The sequence below is a fragment of the Zingiber officinale genome, chromosome 6A, assembly GCF_018446385.1.
Source record: "Zingiber officinale cultivar Zhangliang chromosome 6A, Zo_v1.1, whole genome shotgun sequence".
In the NCBI taxonomy this organism is placed as follows: Eukaryota; Viridiplantae; Streptophyta; class Magnoliopsida; order Zingiberales; family Zingiberaceae; genus Zingiber; species Zingiber officinale.
The window spans coordinates 67,583,421-67,604,992 of record NC_055997.1 but is presented as its reverse complement, the minus strand read 5'-3'; the positions used below and the strand labels follow the sequence as shown (position 1 = coordinate 67,604,992).

The 21,572-nt window shown below is 40.5% G+C and overlaps 1 protein-coding gene across 1 annotated transcript in view; it reads right to left on the bottom strand.

The window, feature by feature from the left end:
- Window positions 1-21,572, bottom strand: part of LOC121996482 (transcription termination factor MTERF8, chloroplastic-like) — a 31,806-nt gene that overhangs the window by 616 nt on the left and 9,618 nt on the right. The window lies entirely within an intron of this gene.

Here is a 21,572-nt window from a genome sequence, read left to right as displayed (position 1 = left end):
AATAGGCTTGTTGGCCCACCCTTCTTGTCTATCTCATTTGACTTGATCAACCCATTCAACTCACCTAGCCTATGTTGGATATAAATGATGTAAATGGAGAAGAGGTGGAAGAGCAAAGAGGCTCCATTATGAATGGGACTTTAGTCCTACATTGGGAGTTTTATGACATATTGGTTGGTTTATATTGATTCACATGCATTGATGATGTGAACAAATGCAGAGGGAGAGACTCTCTCTCATGCGTGGGTGCGCAGGGGGAGTGCAAATTCAGGGTCTGGATTGTACTAAACTATTTTGCCCAAGTGGAACAACCAACATTTTGCCACGTAAACCTTTTTGCTGCTTGTGTAACGGATGCATTAAAGAAAGACTAATGCAGCCGAGTGAAACGCTGGCGTTACACAGTTGGCAAATAATGATCAGTAAACGATCATTAACATTGCTCATTGGTACGAGCTCCTACATAAGGAGGTTGTGACCACAGACAAAAAGTTACGCACATAGAAAAGCAACAGAAGCTCTCCACATACGTTCCCTACTCTATCGTGCAACTTTTGCTCGACTGGAGTTCCCGTGATAGTTCGGGTACCCCTCAGTTCGTCGTGACCACCAGTGCTTGGTGGGAATCACGGTTAGCCGTTGTATCCTAGGAAACAGACCACCCAAGAAAGTCTCAAAACACAGTCAGAGGTAGGGCGAATATGTTTTAAGGAAACTGCGTCAATCGCAAGCCTCTGTCAGCTCGCTCGGTCTCTACGTCTGCTCGCCCGGTAGGTCTCCTTGTCCACCCGGTCGGCCTCTTCGTCTGCCCGGTTAGCCTCTCCGCTCGCCCGCTCGGCATCTTTGCCCGGTGGCACCAGCTCGCCCGACCGGCATCACTTTCTCGGTTGCTTCGCCCTACCGACCTAACGATCGGCCTGTCTGATTGCTCGACCGGCCTCTCGCTTGACCTATTTTATTTCCCGACCGACCTATAGCTCAGCCTCTCTGCTCTCCCAACCGGCCTCTAACCCAGTCGACTTCTCTGTCAAGTCAAACTTGCTCATCCTTACTACCCGGTCGACCTCTCTACTGTGTGACTCGGACACGGGGTTGGTTGTTCACCCGCTCGGCCTAACTGCTCAGCCGGCCGCTCTGCACTCTTCCCGATCGGCCAATCTACTGCTTGCCCGCCCGGTCATTAAGTCCACTTGGACTTTGCTGCTCGGAGCTCGGGTCATTTCAACAAATAAGTGAATTTAATTCAGTGTATTTAAATTTAGCTAATACCCCGTAAATCTCCGGCGGCAGATTGTTTCCTCCAATAATCTTGAAACAAATTCGCTTCTGTTGAGATGGCCACCGAACGGAATGTTGAGGCGCAACAGACTCAACACGTGAAGGCCCCGCCACCCCAATTGGAACTGTGCCAATCAATCATGTGGAAAAGCCAGAGAAGTTCAACGGACTGAACTTCAAGAGGTGGCAGTAGAAGATGCTCTTCTACTTGACCACGCTCAATCTGACTCGGTTCTTGACCGAGGACCCTCCCGAGCGTGCTGAGGATATTGATGCGCAAACCATCAGTGCAGTGGAGGCATGGACTCATTCTGAGTTCTTTTGTCGAAACTACATCCTCAACTGTCTTGTCGACTCGTTGTACGCTGTGTATAGTATGAAGAGAATGGCTAAAGAGTTGTGTGAGTCCTTGGACAAGAAGTACAAGACGGAGGATGCAGGGGCCAAGAAGTTCATCGTGGGCTGATTCTTGAACTACAAGATGGTTGACTCCAAAATGATAATCATCCAAGTCCATAAGTTTCAGGTGGTCTTACACAAGATCCACTCAGAAGGGATGGTTCTGAGTGAGACCTTCCAGGTGGCTCCTATCATTGAGAAGCTACCTCCCAGCTGGAAGGACTTCAAGAACTGCCTAAAGCATAAGTAGAAGGAGATGAATATGGAGAAACTTATTGTTAAACTTCGCATTGAAGAAGATAACAAGAGTTCAGAGAGAAAGTTGTTTCCTCAGGCTAGTGTGAATGCCAACATGGGCGAGTATGGTCAAATCTTGAAACGGAAGAACCCCAAGTCTTCCAAGATGGGACCCAGAGGAGGCATCAGCAAGAAGAATTTCTCTGGGAAGTACATCAACTGTAACTGAGTGGGTAACAAATCTTCAGAGTATAGGAAGCCGAGGAAGAAGCAGAAGGCCAACCTGAAAGAGAGACCATAAATGGGCAATCTCTGCAGTGTGATCTCTAAGTTGAACCTAGTGGGTTCAAACCCACAACAATGGTGGATCGATACTGGAGCCACTAGACATGTGTGTTGCAACAAGGAGTTGCTCCTTAACTTCGAAGAAATCACTGGAGACAAACTATTCATGGGAAATTCAGCAACTTCGGACATCATGGGCCAAGGAAAAGTGGTGTTGAAGATGGCATCGGGCAAGGACCTTACTCTGAACAATGTGTTGTACGTTCCGAAGATTCGAAAGAATCTAATGTCCAGATCTCCGTTAAGCAAGCATAGCTTTCGTATTGTTTTTGAGTCGGACAGAGTTATATTGTCCAAGAATTGAATGTTTGTAGGAAGGGGCTAGTATCTGATGGACTATTCAAGCTCAATGTAATGACTATTAGGCTTAAGCTAAATAAAAATGAAAGTTCTTCCACTTATATACTTGAGTCTTCATGTTTGTAACATGGTAGATCAGGACATATTAACTACGATGTGTTACATAGATTAATAAACATGCAAAACATACCTACATTCCACCTTAACCCAAAACACAAGTATAAGATTTGTGTTGAAGCGAAAATAGCAAGGTCATCCTTTCAACATATTGAAAGTAACAACGAACCACTCAGGCTAATTCACACTGATGTGTGCGACCTCAAAGGTACACCAACACGTGATGGGAATAAATACTTCATCACTTTTATAGATGATAACACAAAATACTATTATGTGTATCTTTTCAAAAGTAAGGATGAAGCTATAGAAAAATTTGCTCTCTATATGAATGAGATTAAAAACCAACTTAGTAGAAAGATTAAGGTGGTTCGAAGTCACCAAGACGGTGAATATGTATCACCATTTACTGAGTTGTGTGTTGAACATGAGATCAAACATGAAACAACAGCTCCTTAAAATGGAGTTGTTGAGCAGAAAAATTAAACTCTAAAGGAAATAATGAATGCTCTTCTATTGAGCTTTAGATTGCCAGAGTTCATGTGGGGGGAAGTTGTGTTAACAGCTAATTACCTTTTAAATAAGGTGCCCTGAAATAAAATAAACAAGAGCCCTTATGAGTTGTGGAATGGAAGACAATCGTCCTATAAATATTTACGAATGTGGTGTCTTGCCAAAGTGTTGGTGTCTGATCTGAAAAAGATGAAGAAAGGACCAAAGATTATTGATTGTATATTTATTGGATATGCACAAAATAGCAATGTGTATCAGTTTGTTGTGTATGAATCACAGATACCGAAGATACACAAGAACTCGATAATAGAATCAAGAAATGCATCATTCTTCGAGCATGTGTTTCTGTATAAAACCCGAGAGGATGTTAGTTCCTCAAAACGGGCATATGAAACACAATGCGAAGAAGATTATGATAAACCAGTCAAGGTTGAGCTTAGACGGAGAAAAAGAGCTCAGGTAGAAAAATCTTACGGATTAGATTTTATCACTTTTATGTTAGAAAGTGAGCCCCTGAGTTACTCAGAAGCAGTAAGCTCATCTGATGGACCTCACTAGAAAGAGGCAATTGCATCTGAGATAGACTCTATCTTGCAAAATCACACTTGGGAACTTGTGGATCTTCCTCAGGGAAGTAAGCCACTAGGTTGCAAATGGATCTTCAAGAAGAAAATGAAGTTAAGTGACACAATTGATAAGTATAAGGCCAGATTGATAATCAAAGGATATTGACAACAAGAAGGCTTTGATTACTTTGATACGTATTCTCTGATATCGAGAATAACTTTCATTAGAGTACTGTTGACTATTATCGCTCTATGGAATCTCAAAATACATCAAATGAATGTAAAGACTGTCTTTTTAAATAGAAATTTAGAAGAGGAAATTTACATGAAGCAACCTGAGGGATTTTCTATGCAGGACAGAAAACAAGGTTTGTAGATTGGTGAAATCATTATATGGCTTAAAATAAGAACCAAAAGCAGCGGCATGAGAAATTTGATAATGCCATGAAGGAATATAGATTCAAGATTAATAAATGTGATAAATGTGTCTACATGAAAGTCATGGAGATGACTACGTCATCTTATACCTATATGTAGATGACATACTTATCATTAGGAGTAATGATAAGATAATCAAATTCACTAAAGATATATTGAACTCAAGATTTGACATGAAAGACATGGGTCTAGTTGATGTGATTCTAGGAATCAAAATTCTTAGAACAACAAAAGGACTTGTTCTTAGTCAGTCCCATTATGTGAACAAGATTCTTGAGAAATTCACTAAGAGAAATTCACTAACCCTCTGTTTGGATGGAGTGAGGGAAGGTTCATTAACGGAAGGGGAAGGGAGGGGAAGGAAGGAGAAGTGAGGGGAAGTAAAGTATTTAACTTCTCCTTGTTTGGGAGGAAGGGAAGGTTCATTAACGTAACATGTGTTACTTTGTTTGAGAGGAAAGGAAGGGGAATGAAGGTTAAATAGATAAAGTTACAAAAATATCCTCACTTTTTAAATTAGATATTTTTCATAATATTAATATTTTTTTATAAATATAAATTAGATATTTTTAATAATAAAATTAATTTTTTTATATTATCATTTAAATTAGTTATTTTTTAATAAAAAATTAATCTTTTTATACTATTTATAATAAAATAATGAATTATCGATAATCAAATAATTAAATGAGAAATAATGAAAATAATGATTTTAAAAATCTTAAATAAAAAAATTTGAAAGATAACGACGAGAATTCTTATTCTTTAAAAACTTATTAATTTTTTATGGAAAAATTTAAAAATAGTAAATATCCTATTAAATTTTAATGATAAAAATGATTTCTCCTTTCAATTCAGTTAGAAGACGTGTCAGATCCCCTCTAATGATCTGGAAGCAAGCGAGCTATGAAGAAGGCATGAAAATTGGACCCCGACGATATAGAAAAATTAGAAATTGGAACATTTTTTAAACTATTAAGAACAGGGATAAAATTGGAATAAATTTTTTTTTGTTTTCCCTTCCCCTTCCTTACACCCCAATTCGGGGTGTAAGAAAATCTCTCTTTCCATGGGTAACGAAGGTTAAAGCTTACCCTTCCTTACCTTTCCTTCCCTTTCCTCACTCCTTCCCAAACAAGGTTTAAAGTTTCTCTTCCCCTTATTTCCCCTTCCTTCCCCTTCCCTCACCTCCTCCCAAACAGACCATAAGGGTGATCAGGAAAAGGCTACACCTTGGATCCTTGAGTCGGTGAAGGATGGTGTGGAAGATATTCGAGGGACCGCCGGACGAGGAGCAATGAAGTTGAACCGAGGAAAACAGACTTCAAGGCAACGTGAAGGATGACACGGAGAGAAGTCGCGCGCTCGAGTGCATTTAAGGGACGAAGGCTGAGGAAGAGGGCTTCAAGGATGACTCTGGAGAGGATGAGTGTGAGTGTGTAACCAGGACCAGCCGACTGATGGAAGTTGCAGTCGACTGGTCCAGTCGACTGGTCCAGTTGACTGTTCAATCGACTGGGAGCAAACAAAAGCATTCTGTTCGCTCAACCAACAACGACCAGTCGATTGGTACTTTCACCAGTCGACTGGTAAGTGACCATTGGCGATCATTGGCAGAAACCTTGACTCTGCCAAGTAGTCGTTGGTTGTGTTCAACGGTTGCACCAGTCGACTGATGGAAGTGCCAGTCGACTGGTGCGCAGGAAATGAGTTGTCTTGTGATCAACTCTTTCCTCTCTATATATTGGAAGCTTGGGGCATTGAAGGAGATTACTGATCTTGTTGATAGACTCCTAGTCTTGGCCTCCTAGATTCCAAAGCCTAATACTCTTCTTCCAATTCTTATTCTCAAACTTGTAAAGAAGAAGAGTGTCTTGTGAGAGATTTGCTCTACCGAGAAGGAGAAAGCTTTAGATGGAGATTGTCGGGGACTAATCCATAGACGGATTAAGGGTTGGTCCACCTCAAGAACAAGCTGTAGAGTAGGAGCAAGCAATCTTCGAACCACGTTACATCGATCATGTTAGAGTTTGTGTTATATTCTTATTGTTTTCTTTAGTTAGTAGTATTTCCACTTGCGCACTAATTACTTGTAGAGAACAAATCGATTTAGGGGGGGGGGGGGCGTTGTCTATCCAATCCCCCTTCTATCCTCCTGTCTTGAAATTGCCTCCCATTATCAGAAACCTACAGGCAGTCAGAAACCTTGAAATTGAGTCATTGGTCAAGATTACTGAATAGACAGTTATCAAGTTTCTATGGCATCATTTTATCTATAGATTTGGTATTTCATATAAATTAGAGAGTGGTGCTTAGAATATGATATTACATAGGCTTTCACCTCTGTGGCATATCCACAAAGTAATGGTCAAGCTGAAGTAACTAATTGAGAAATTATCAGAGGGCATAAAACTAAATTAGATCATGTTGGTGATAGTTGGGTAGATGAGTTACACAACGTATTATGGGCATATCGTACTACTCCCCGAGAAGCAATAGGGATAACTCCTTTTCATTTAGTATATGATGGTGAGGGAATGGTCCCAATTGAAATTAGAGTTGAATCCGATCGAAGACGTCTGTATGACGAAGATAATGTTAGTTGATGTCTTATGGAACTAGATCTGATAGAAGAAGTGAGGGGCAAGGCGGCGACTTGGCTCATATCATATCACTAGAGAATAAGACAAAATTATAACAAAAAGGTCTTACCAAGATTCTTCTAAGTGGGTGATCTAGTCTGGAAGCGCATCAAGCCGATTGGGGATGTTAATAAACTAGAACCGCAATGGGAATGACCTTACAAGGTGGTGAGAAAACTCACCTAGAATCTTATTATCTCTAGGATACACAGGGGAGAGATCTTGAGTGACCTTGGAGTGTTAATCATTTACAACCTTATCAAACCTAGTAAGTGTTGGGTATCGGATGGCCAGCTAGAAGGGGGATTGGATAGACAGCACCTCCCCCCCCTCCGAAATCGATTTGTTCTCTACAAGTCATTAGTGCGCAAGTGGAAATACTACTAACTAAAGAAAACAATAAGAATATAACACAAACTCTAATGCACGATCGATATAACGTGGTTCGAAGATTGTTTGCTCCTACTCTATAGTTTGTCCTTGAGGTAGACCAACCCTTAATCCGTCCATGGATTAGTCCCCGGCAATCTCCATCTAAAGCTTTCTCCTTCTCGGTAGAGCAAACCTCTCACAAGACACTCTTCTTCTTTACAAAATTGAGAATAAGAATTAGAAGAAGAGTATTAGACTTTGGAAGCTTAGAGGCCAAGACTAGGAGTCTATCAACAAGATCAGTAATCTCTTTCAATACCCTAAGCTTCCAATATATAGAGAGGAAAAAATTGATCACAAGACAACTCATTTCCTGCACACCAGTCGACTGGCACTTCCATCAGTCGACTGGTGCAACCGTTGAACACAGCCAACGACTACTTGGCAGAGTCAAGGTTTCTGCCAATGATCGTCAATGGTCACTTACCAGTCGACTGGTGAAAGTACCAATCGACTGGTCATTGCTGGTTGAGCGAACAGAATGCTTTTGTTTGCTCCCAGTCGACTGAACAGTCAACTGGACCAGTCGACTGCAACTTCCATCAGTCGACTGGTCCTGGTTAAACACTCATCCTCTCCAGAGTCACCCTTGAAGCCCTCTTCCTCAGCCTTCGTCCCTCAAATGCACTCGAGCGCGCAGCTTCTCTCCGTGTCATCTTCACGTTGCCTTGAAGTCTGTTTTCCTCGGTTCAACTTCATTGCTCCTCGTCCGACAGTCCCTCGAATATCTTCCACACCATCCTTCACCAACTCAAGGATCCAAGCCCTTGGATGAGATTCTCAAACTTGGCCACACCAAGTTCCTCATGTGTTACACCAAGTCCTGCATGACTTAAACACATATCGAAATAATATGAAAGTCTAACTTGAACTCTTGGACACACACATCAAAACCATAATCGTACCGATCAAACTTAGGTCGATGGCACCAACAGCAAGTACGCTTGTAACTCATTCATACATTGTGTCCAACTTTTTTATATAATTAATGAAAAGTGTAGGCAATGTTATCTAAAAAAGTATACACATTTTCCCGAGTGAGTGGATTGGTTCTCCCTCAACAGTCGATCGGTGACCTTAAGGGATGGTCAGGTGAACTCTCTTAAGAGGCGACCGGAGTCTTTAAACCTTCTCAGTCGATCGGTGACCTTAAGGGATAACCAGGCGGGCTCCCTTAAGGGGTGACCAGAGACTTTAAACATTCTCAGTCGATCGGTGACCTTAAGGGGTGACCAGGCGGGCTCTCTTAAGGGGTGTCTAAGCGGGCTCTATCAAGTCAAAGAACTCAAGGACTCATTAAAATGATTCACTTTGGGTTCCAAGAACCTTGATCTGATTCTTGGACAACAAGGAGTCATATACAGTCGATCCGGACTTGGGTATATGGCTAAACATAAATTTAGATCTTACTTGTCTCTTTTAAATCGATCAAATAGAAACTTAGTCCAAGCATGGGTCCCCAAGTCTAATTTGACTAATCAAGTTTGACTTGATCAATATTGGATTCCCAAGGATCAAATTTACTTCCTTGATGGACCTTATCGAGGCTATAATCCAGGAAGAACCAATAGAAAGACCATTTTTATTAGATAAACTTGATTGATGCTTGATTTATTGCTTTCTTTTTATATATGCTTAGATTAAGATAGATAAGAACTTAGGCTTGATTCATACTTGACTTGTTAGACCTAGCATTTTCAGAAAAAAAAATTAAATATTTAATTTCTTTAAGAGTTTTTGTCTAGAAAGTGATTGTTGCTCCAATATTTAAAAAGGTCTAATGCCTCGCCACAGCTTGGAAGCTAATTATTAAAATAATATTTAATTGACTAACTGTTAAAATCTTGAGCACGGATCCTCTGATCCGTAGTTTGCAGACCAGAGGATGGTCCACTTTGTGGATTGGTCTATTTCAATGGACCCCATCACTTAAATAGATGGGGTCTATCATAATCCACCAATCACAAGTAGTGGACCATCCTCTGGTCCACAATTTGCGGACCAGAGGATCTCGCCTATAAAACCTTAGCTTAACTCAAATGTAAATCAATCCTTAGATGTAATTCTAAATTGAAGAATAAAATTAATCATCTCACAAAATCTATAAGATTCGATGATTGATAATATAGAAAAGGGTGAAATGGATTTAGTTTCAAAATTAGTTTAAACTTCACTTTAAAACAACGCAATATAATTTAAATTAATCAAACTTAGCCTAAACTTAACTAAATCGAATCAAAATTCAAAAACTTAATTATTTTCAATTAATTATCAAAATTCAAAATCTTAATTATTTTCAATTAATTTCCAAAATTCAAAATTTCAATTAATCTTCAAAAATCAAAATCTTAATTATTTTTAATTAATCTTCAAAATTCAAAATCTTAATTATTTTCAATTAATTTTTAAATTTTAAAATCTTAGTGGACGTTCAGTTTACGTTTTCCACGATGTTTTCTGTTTTCATTTTCTGAGAAAATAAAAAACGCGTTTGGTTTACGTTTTCCACATTCATTTTTAAAAAAATGAGAGAGCGTTTTCTAAGAAAATAAAAAACGCGGAAAAGTCATTTTCTAAAAAATGAAAAATGCGCGTTTTTCAGAAAATGAAAATGAAAATGGGGCAAATCAAACGCACCCTTAATTACTTTCAATTCATAATGTTAATTAATCCTAACAATTTTTAAATCTTAAAGTTTTAAAATTTAAAAATTTTTAAACTTAAGTATTTTTGAAATTCAAACTTAAAAATTTTTCAAAATCTAAACTTAAATATTTTTATTAAATTCAATATGAAAATTCAAAAGTTAAAGTTAAAGATTTTTAATTTTCAAAATCAACTTCAAAATTAAGAATAACTCCATCTCACACAAACTCATAAGTCTAACATGTTTGATAACTTACAAATGGTGAGATAGAAAATCAGAAAAATAAATGATTCTTAATCTTTTTTTCATGTTTGGATTCTAGGACCCTAAAATTAAAACACTTAATTAATTTTTTTTGACATTAATCAAGGGAAAATGACAGGAGTTAAGCTGAATTAAATATTTTTCTAAAAGTTAAAGTATTATTTTTTAGAATTTCAAAGTATGAAGTATTTTTAAAAGGAAGTTTTTTTGTGTAATTATTTTTGAAAAACCAACCTTAAATATTTTATTTGAAAAATATTTTTTAAGGGCATGTTTAAATATTTTTTATCTGAAATATAAGATTTTAGAAAAGTATTTTTTAACTAAGTTTTTGAATACCTTCAAAAAGGCCAAGTATAAGTGTTTTCAAATAAATCATTTTCTTAGGTAAGTATTTTTTTTCAAAAAATTCTTTTCAAAGCTAAGTAATTTTTTTAAGTTTAACATCTTTTTAAAAAGAAAGTGATACTTTTAGGGAGAGCTTAAAATAGTCTTTCAAATTTAAATTTTTTTTCTTAGTATTCTTTTTTATTATGTCAAAGGGGAAGAGAAAGGCTAGAGTTAAGTTAAACATAGTAATTTTTATTAAAAGGAGAGCATAAAGGGGTAGTTTTATTAAAAGGATAGCATAAAGGGGTAGTTTTGTTTAAACTATATCAAATTGTTTCTACTTATGCTTTAAATTATGTCAAATTGTTTCTACTTATACTCATACTTAAACTCCTTATAGTACATTAATTATTGGTATATTTTATTTAACTTTGAAGCAGGTTGTCATAATCAAAAAAGGAAAGATTATTGGTGTAGGGAGTACTAGACGATTGAACCTAAGTTTTAATTATGACAAATGGCCCAAAGTTAAGGTTACTTGTTATTTACCAAGTGTGAATGAGCTTGCAGGAAAGTCCTAAGTGTACTTAGGCAAAAGTCCTAGTGGATTCTCGGCAGGTTGAAAGTCCTAACTGCTGCTAGACAAAGACAAAGTCTTGATGGGTCGAACACTTTGGGCGAAATCCTAGAGTTGGGAACTCTAGGTGAAAATCTTGGTGGTCGCAAACGAGGTGAAAGTCTGGATGAGTCATAAAGCGGGCATTCAGTATGAAGACCTGAAGTTTCAGACACTGAGCAAAAGTCTAGATGGTCTGAAGGACCGGTCTGGCAAAAGGTAAACTCTCCTGAAAGGAGTAGGTGAGAACGCGTTCCCCGAAGAGGGAACAGTAGACGTCAGTTCGACCTAAAGTTTCGACGAAACTCAAAGTCAAAATCGGACAGTTAGAGGCTATCAAATTCATATTCTATATACTATTTATTGCTTGGACTCATTTTATTTTACAGAACACTAAGTGGTTGAACAAAGATGGTCCGGGCGCCCGAGATACTTGATTAGGGACCATTCGCCTAGGCAAGCACCTTCGCGGTCTGAGCGCCCGAAACCGCAAAGTTCATCCCTTCGCCACGTTGGAGCATGCTGATTGGACGGCCCTACGTTACGGTCCAGGCGTTCGGAAGGAATCCAAGCGGCGGAACAACCTATAAAAGCAGCATTCGACTACAACAAAACTTTCATTCGCGATTACTTTCTTACGCGCTGCTCCAAAGATGTTCCTGCGACTCCACGACGCAACTCCAACGACCAAGTGGCATTGCTCCAACGACCGAGCAACACAACTCCGACGACTAAGTGACACGACTCCAACAACCGAAAGCATAATCTTCTAGATCCTCAAAAGTTGTTGGTATACTTTAAATTACAATACTTAAATTATAAATCTACTCGTCTTTGTAAATATTTCCCAGACTAATGGTGAACTCCCAACTAAAACGATCAACGATCGCGGGCCTTGGAATAGGAGTCGTCATAGACTTCGAGACAAGTAAAAATAAATTATGTTAGAAATTATTTTTCTTCCTCTATTTTTCTACTTCCGTTGCATTTATCTTCGATCATGTTTTTTGAAAAGTATGAAAAAGTCACGAGCGTTATTCACCCCCCTCCCCCCTCCCCCCTCTCCTATAGCGCACATCAATCCTACACAACCTTCATCTAATCAAAGTCATAGGAGTCAATGAGGTAGTGGACCATGAACATGTGCTTCCTAGTGGAGGATGCAGCGCCCCAGCTATTAGGCTACACAGAGTAAGGAAAGATGGCGAAGAGAAAGGCAACATCATGGGGGCGAGGAGAATGATTGGAAGTGAGGGTTTTGAAGAAGAGGGAGAAGTAATGTAGCTTCTTCAATATCTATTCTTTTCAAATTTTGATTTGTTCTTCTTCCAAACCCCCTAGTAGTGGTGCTGTAGGCAATGGATTGAGGCATTCCTTTGATAAAATTTATCATTTTATCTGAAGAATTTAATAATTTACATCTATTCTACTGAAATACTAAATTTATCTTAAAAATTACATTTTTAAGTTGATTCCTTCATAGTTGAAATCAGAGCAATTCTTATGCAAGAAGGACGACCATTAGCTTCTACTAGCAAGGCATTGCCTTCTACATCAAAAGATGTCTATTTATGACAAAAAAAAAATATTGGCTATCATGCATTTTATTACAAAATTGAGACTTTATCTTCTTAACTGACACTTTAAAATATGAATTGACCATAACAACCTTAAGTTTCTCTTGGATATATATATATCTTAAGCATAGGTTAATAGAAATGGAGCAAGAGGTTCATGGGATATGATTATGAAATCATTTAGAAGATATGAACGAATAATACAGTAGCTAATGTTTGATCTTGGCTTTCTAACCAAATGGAGTTTGTTGCTATATCTTTAATAATTTGCAAGAACTTGGACAACATAAAAGAGAGCTAAAGGAAAAATCATCTGCCCAAGATCTCATTTAGAGCATACTACAAAATTCATGATAAGAGCCTCACTATTCTTAAGATGGAGAAATTTTACGATATAAAGATAACAAAATCTTCTTTCCATCAAACTCAGTGAAAAAGAGAGTAATATTACAAGAATTTTATTATTCAATAATTGTTGGACATTCTGGCTTCCTATACACGTATAAATGAATTTCAAGAGTTTTCTATTGAAAAAGAATGAAAAAAAAAGACATCAAAAAATTTGTTGATAAATGTGATGTATGTCAAAGAAATAAAGGAGAAAATATAGCAAGATTAGGTCTTCTTCAACCCCTCCTCGTACCTGAACAAACATTTCTATCGATTTTGTAGATGGGTTGCCAACATCACAAGGACAAACCACTATCACGGTGGTCATTGATCACCTCACAAAATATCTCATTTTTATTTGTTACCACATCCTTATATAGCTGCCCATATTGTTTTAGCATTTGTTGACCATATAATCAAACTACATGGGCTATCAAAATCTTTTATCAATAATAGAGATTCGGTATTTACGAATAAATTTTAGAAAGAATTATTTCAATTGCAGGGCACTAAACTTAATTTTAGCATATTCTACCACCTATAGTCAAATGGACAAATAAAGATGGTTATTCAATGTTTAGAGAATTGTTTGTGTTGCTTAACTGGTGGTAAACCAAAGGAATGGATTCGATGGCTTCCATGGGTAGAATGATTGTACAATATGACCTACCACTTAACTACTAAGTTTATACAATTTGAGGTCATTTATGAATGTGTAGCACCCTTAATCAACTCATACACACATGGATTAACAAACATACATCAAGTCAAGCAAAACCTACATGCAAGGGACCAAATATTACAATTTTAAAAAATATTTGCTTACGTGCAAGGGACCAAATATTGTAATTTTGAAAAATAACTTATGCAATGCATAAGCAAAAATGAAGTAATTGACAAACAAACATTGCTCTGAAATAGAATTTGCAATAAAAGATTGAATTTTTTTTCTAAGAATTCAACTATACAAGTAGATTTCAATCCATACTTCCATCCTCTATGAAGTTGTCACCAAAATTTTACGGTCCTTTTAAGGTGCTAGAGCATATTAGACTTATTACTTATCGCTTGAAGCGTCCACAAGATTCTAAAATCATCCTATATTTATGTGTCTTGTTTAAAGAATAAATTAGACGACAAATCTACTCCTCAACAATATCTTCCTAAAGTGAATTTTGATGGTGAAATTAGGTTTCAACATCATGCTATTTTAGAAAGAAGACATGTGAAGAAAAACAATCAAGCGACAATAGAAGTATTAATTCAGTGGAACAACTTACCTATTAATGATGCAACATGAGAGTCATATGTCACTTCAAGAATTTGTTTAGAGCTTATTGCCAAATAAGTATAAGGTTATTTTGAAGTACGGTGGAATAATATCATCCTTTAAGGAATCCATTCAAATAAATCTTTCAAAACCTTATCTTTATCATTTTTTAGGATAGGTTTATATTTAATTTTCCATAATAAGTTATTTGATTTTTTTTTCCCCTTTTCTATTAGAATAATTTGTTAGTTTTTTTTTTTTTTTGAAAAGGTACCTTTACGGACCTATTTAAAGAGACGTTATATAATCTTTTACTGTGTGTTTAGTTTAAGTTATCACGTATAATGTTAGTTATGTGATTATCTAATAATCACATAACCAAAATTATGTGGAATGAAACATAACCAGAGAATATTTTGTTCAATTTAGGTAATGTAATAAAATCTTATTTATTTGGAAGTTGTAGTACATAATTTAATGTGATATTTCACTGTATTATCTTTGATTTAATAATAATAATAATATTATTATTATTATTATTAGTCATATATAAATAAATATAATTGGATATATTTTTTATTATTTTAGAATTTTTTAGATAATTTTATTGGATTTTAGATTATATCTAATTAATCTATTCCAATTAATCCTGTCTGAAATCTACGAAAAGTCGTGTTGCCTCCGATGAATGAGAGTTTTGTAAGAGCATGAACTCCAGGAGATTTGTAAGAGCTCCTCAATGATCCTGAGCACAATGAGACGAGCTAACAAGGCGTTAACAACCTAAGACCGAGATGGGAATCCCTGGCTAGGCCATCCGACGCTCAAGTCAGTTCTCCTCTCAAAGGTCGAAGTTGAAGAAGAAGTACAGTAATGAAAGTACTTGGAAGCAGAGTTTTGGATGTTAGGGTTTGTATACCTTGCCAATGGAGAGCACCCCCCTTTTTATACTACCTCATATAACCTCCGTAGTCATGAGACGGCCCCCGATTTGTTAGAGTTTGTTAGAAGATGAAGTACCACTTTAGGCTTCATGCAATAATCCCTCAAAGAATCTTTTTTTTACCCCAGATATACCTCTTTTATCATTTATGATTCATATTCCTCATGAAGTATGCATAGGAACACGCCACTATAACTGAAGAAACTTCTAGAGAATATTTTCCGCCAAATTTGTCAATCTGTCGTACTTGTATGTTATCTTTTGTTAAACATGTCTCGGTCGATCATTCAAGTCGATCGTGTATATATTGAAAATACCTTCTGTTGATCATGTTTCGGCCGGTCATTCAAGTTGGTCGTGTATATATTGAGAATACCTTCTGTTGATCATGTTTCGGCCGGTCATTCAAGCCAGTCATGTATATATTAAGAATACATTCTGCTAAGCATGTTTCGGCCGAGAATGTACTATAAGCTTTATAAGGCTGAGCGCCTTTAAACTCAGTCAAGCTTTGCTCGGCCGAGCACATATAAGCACATTAGTACTCGCTCAGCTTTCACTTGGCCAGTAATATACTAAAATCTGTATAAGGCTAAGTGCTTTTGTGCTTGGTCAAGTTTTGTCCGGTCGAGCGCATATAAGCACACTGGTGCTCACTCGGTCTTCGATTGGTAATATACTAAAAGTTATATAAGGCTAAGTGTCTTTACGCTCAGTCGGGGTTTGCTCGGCCAAGCACATATAAGCGCACTGGTGCTCGCTCGTCCTTCACTCGGCCAGTAATATATTAAAAGCTGTATAAGGCTAAGTGGCTTTACGCTCGATCTGGCTTTATCCGATCGAGCGTATATAAGCACACTGGTGCTTGCTTGACCTTCACTTGACCGATAATATACTAAAAGTTGTATAAGGCTAAGTGTCTTTACGCTCAGTCTAGCTTTATCCGATCGAGCGCATATAAGTATACTGATGCTCACTCGATCTTTACTCGACCGGTAATATATTAAAAGCTGTATAAGGCTAAGTGTCTTTATGCTCGGTCGGGCTTTGTCCGACCAAGTACCTGCGGAAAACGTTTTATTTGGTCGGTCATTATCCTATTAATCATACATTCACCCAACTATGGGTCTCTCCTTTCTCTCTCAATTGTGACCTCTACGTCATCTAACAGGTCGACCTATCGTAACCCATATCACCAATTATAGATAGAAGTTGATTGATTTAATTAACTAAAATTTTAATTAAATGCCTAAGTTTAAAAATAAAAAAAAAACAAAAAATATCATCGTCATTTTCCTCCCCTTCCGCTGCCCCTTCACCACCCACTTATTGCCCGTCGCCTGCTGTCGCCCGTCGCTCGCCACCCACCATCGTCCGCCGTTGCCACCTCCGGCCATTGTGCTGCCACTGCCCACCGCCAGCCCGTCGCTACCCACAGTTGCCCCCTGCCACTTCCACGGGCCACTACCGTCCACCGCCTACCGCCCACTGCCGTTGCTGCCACCTCCGACCCCACAAAGCTTTGCAACGATCTGCACGCGTAAGGAATGCAGCGCCGCTACCTGCTGCCACCTCCACACCACCCCGTTGTCGATCTGACACAGCCCACCACCCACTGCTGCCGCCCGCCACCGCCACCTCCGGCCACCACTCCACCGCATGCCACATGAAGCTTCGGAGCGAATCTTCGCACCGCACTGTCTTGTTGTGCTCCAATCCTTCCGAGGGTAATTTTAGAAAAAAAAAAATTACTTAACCTCCAAGTCGAGAAAAACTTTAGATGACCCATGGTTTTCTAATCCCAGATTTGATGCCAAAATCGATGATTTTTGCTAACGTTTCAAATTCGAAAAAAAATTTGAAATCAAGAAAAATCTCGAAACAAACACGGATATCTTAGATTACATGTGATATCCTTGAACTAAACATACTCTTATGATTAAGTAATATCATTAGTTAATCAATTCTATTTTTATTGGAAGTTGATCCTCTCATAATGATCATCCTATCCTCTCATTCTCATCTTTTCGCAGATTGTCCACGAGATAGCATGAGTTTCTGTCATATTGCATGTGCTTCGCGGTGGAGGATGCGATGCCGCTGCTGGTGGAACGATGGAGCGAGGGTTGCGGAGAAGAGGGAGAAGTAATACAGCTTCTCCATCAATATTTACAATATTTACTATTTTAATATTTCTCCATCAATATTTACCATTTCCATAGTTCGATTTATTCTTCCAAAACCCTAGGTTGGCATGCTGCGGGTTGAGGTCAAAGATGAAATTATTTTTCTTTAATCTTACTTACACCTTTACATAAATAAAAATTATGTTTATTTCTTTATCTCGACGAAACGGAGGTAGTAATTTTTTATTTCCAATTTCTTCCCTGTCAAAATTAATATTTTATGCCCATGAGAATCAAGATTTAAACGAGTCAGAGGAAGATTATCTAATAATAATGATAATTTTGATAACAACTCCCTTTAAAATTATTCATTATTATTGATCATGTCCGAGAGTCGAGTCGACGGATGTTGAGAAGATGACGCTCATGTTAACTGGGCATAGACTGAAGATGACGTGAACCTCCGACGAGCTAAGCCTGGAACCACAAGTCGTTAATGCCGAGCCAGAGAAGGGTTCCCTGACGATGGTCCTCCGACGCTCAAGTCAGTCACCGGCGGTAAGCGAATGAAAAAGAACAGCAATGTAACTATAGCTACAGTCAAAGTGAACATACCTCCATCGAAGTCTGGGGGTCCTTATAAAGGGCTCCCGAGAGGGGCATACACGCTTCCCCAAGCATGCACGCTTCTCAAGCATACCTAAAAAGGATGTGTCATAAAAGCGTGTCTGACGTCATACCTTATCAGCCCGAGCATATACCTGACGTGACAGTAGAAGCTTCTACCGTACGATTCTCTGTCTGACCATGCCGCCTGTCGGCGACACTGGTCCCTAGGAAGATATTCTCAACTGCTCCTTTTCTCCGTTATTGGACCAAGCGGGAGAGCCGCTCGGCCAGTCCGTTGTCCGGGCGATATCGTGGTCGGGTCGAGCGTCCGCTTGGCCAATGGAGCCCTGCCTGCATGGTCAGGGTTGCGTCCACCGTTTAACCGAGCGAGACGGTCGCTCGGCCTTCATCCTTCCATGCTTGAGCTTTTTGAGCGTCGGAAGCTCGGTATTTGGTCGAGCTATCGAAGCGTCGAATCGGCTATTCTTCATACCGACCGAGAAGGTGGTTCACCCGATTGGACGAGTGCCCAGGACGTTGACCACTTTGACTATGACCCTCCATATGGCGATGACCTTCTACAAGGCAGACCCCACCCTTACCACCGGATCATGTGTCTCCCTCTCAAGTCTAATCGAAGGAGGTTGTAAGTCCGACTGACTGGACAAGTAGTCTGGTGGTCGATTGGCCGATCGGCCAAGGGTTGGTTGCGTCCCGATCGGCCAAGGGTTGGTTGCGTCCCGATCGGCCCACGTAGGGCTGATCTCCTAGGTCATTCGACACCCTGAGGATTTACACTTGGGAAACTTCTCCTTCGGCGTCTTCGGATGGGCGCGACCCGCGCGGTCAATGCTAACGTCGTCCAAATCTCCTCGGAATTCATGCAAATCCCGCCATTAAAGCCTTCCTGTAAGTGGGTGCCATGTGGTATTGCCGCCATCACCGCACGATCGAAGCGACAGGGGTGATGTGACGTTCAACACTTCAAATTCAACGGTCGGATCTGTACTTTGGATTGTGTGCTCGATCGTTGGCGTCTTTCCCGTGTGCTCCGGTGATACTGCGCGTGTCCAGTGCTCCGGCAAACCTCGGCTTCTTCCCCTAGTGATCCCCGTCTGTAAGCTCTTCGACCTTGCTCCTGCCTGATTCTTTTTCTTGCTCCATCAGTTGCTTCCTTGCTCCAGCTTTGGAGTTTTCCCGCCCCCTTTTTCCTTCCATCTTCCTGTTTTTTTGTTTTCCGACGATGGCTAGTTCATCGCGGTCGTCCGACCCCGCTACCGATCTCTGATACAACACCATGGAGACTCTGTTCAACGCAGACGACGCTACGAGCCTCGTTAACGCCTTTGACATTCCTTCTGACCATGAAATAATCCTAGTCTCCCCATCCAATCGCCCAATGACCCGCCGATCGGCACTGTCTGTTTTTTCCACGACCAATTCGTGGTCGGTCTGCGCTTCCTAATCCATCCTTTCATAACCGAAGTCTACAATTATTTTCGTGTCCCTTTGGCGCAGCTCATCCCTAATTCTTTTCGCCTCTTGTGTGGTGACGTACAGTTCAAGGTGCATGGTATTCCCCTCACACCTCAGGTATTCCACTACTTCTATTACCCTAACCAGTCCGAGATGGACACCTATCTCTTCCAATATCGGGTCGGCTTGGTCTTCTTCGACAAAATGTCATCTTCCAATAAACATTGGAAAGATTACTTTTTTTATATGTGTCTCCCTGAGCGGCTGAGCTTCCGGACCAAGTGACAGGTCGGGCTCCCGCCTCAACCAAAACTACCGAAGTATAAGAGCCTACAAGACTATCTCCATGCAGCCAACCTGCTGGTCGGCCAGAAATTCAACATCCATTAGTTGCTGCCAGAGGGGGTGATGTATACATTCGGGCTGAGTCCAATCCGGACAAAACCCCCGAGCAGCCTAGGTATGAAATTTTCTCTTCTTTCTTCTTTCGAGTCTAACTGATTCTTTCTTTCTTTTGCAGTCGATATCATGATGCGCTCCTTAGCCGTCGAGATTATGAAGGTCAAGCAGGTCGAGAACGAGGCAGCAACAGCAAAAGAGATGGCAAGCCTCAGTCTGACTTCGGTCGGCTCTCACGAGGGTGAGAGCGAGGTAGCGCAAACTGAAGAAGAGGGTGTCGCCGGTCAGACGCCCCACACAGAACCAGTCGAGGCTCCGCTTCCTTTTGAGTCCCAGCCTGCCGCTCGGGAAGAAGGGTTGGGGTCTTCTGGCGATGTTCCCTTGATTGGGCGCAAGAGACGCCGCACGACCACCCCATCCCGATCGGCTACTTCGGTGGTGCGCTCTCCCGAGCGAGGTGGCACCTCCTCTCCAATCGTTCCTGAGACAGTCGAGGTCATTTCCTTCGATCGGACCCCCTTGTTTGTCGATCTACCGCCTGAACCGATCGCAGTCCAACCACTTTCCTCTCTTCCTCCGGCTCGACGGAGGGTCTTACGATCCGGCATCCTTCCGGCCTCGACCTCCCAAGCTTCTGGCCCCGCGGTTTCTTCTCAGTCAGCCCCGAGTGGCCGCCGATCCGTAACGTTCATTCTCCACCTCCCAACGGAGGAGTTCCTAGCGACCAGCGATTAACCGTAGACTCCCGAACATCAAATACACATCCACGGGCCGCACGCTAAGGTCTGGGAGGAAGCCAGGAGGCGTGCTGCGACGATGCCTCCCGGGCTGCTTGGCAACAGCCACATGCAAATGGCCACCGGCATAAGTTTTCTATCTATTCATGATTTACCTTCGTTCAACACTAACATTCTTCCGTTCGAATGCAGTACTGGGTGGAGAGTGTGGCGATGTGCAACCGCCTGGCGCTGGTAGAGGAGGAGCTTAAGAAGCTCAAGATTTTTCGTGGAACTTCTTCCTCCTAAGGGCCTTCAATTGCCAAGCTGCAGGCCCCGATCTGGCCAAGACCAAAAAGCTTCTAGAGGCCGAGCAAAAGATCTCCTCTGACCGAGCGATCATGATGGGTCGCTTGAGATCCAGGTGAAATCCTATGACCAGAAGATCAAGCTGGCCACCACCAAAAAAAATCGAGTTATAGCTGACCTGGATTTGAAGAACCAGGAAGTTCAAAACTTAGCCGAGAAGCTCAAGAGGGTAGAGAACCTTTTGGCTGCCGAGCGAGAGAGTCGTTCAGCTCGGGAGACCGCTCTACAAGGGCAAGTGAAGGCCCTTGAGGATTCTCTGGAGACTTCCCGCGCGGCCCTGAAGACTTAACAGGACGTCGAGCTGAGCCGCTTCGCGGCCATGAAGCAGGGATACCTCCGCTCAGACCAGTTCCTCGTGAAGGCGTCCACACGGATCGTCTGATCGTTTGAACTGGCCATCGACGCAACGATCACCCAGCTGAAGGCGAACGACCATCTCCCTGAAGCCTTGCTGTCGACCACGTCCAGCTCCTCAACTCTATTCCTGACGAAGCTTTTGATTACATCGAGTGAGGAGGGCTTCTGTAACTCGAGGAGGGCTTCTGTAACAAAGTGTTGCATGTTTAACTGCCA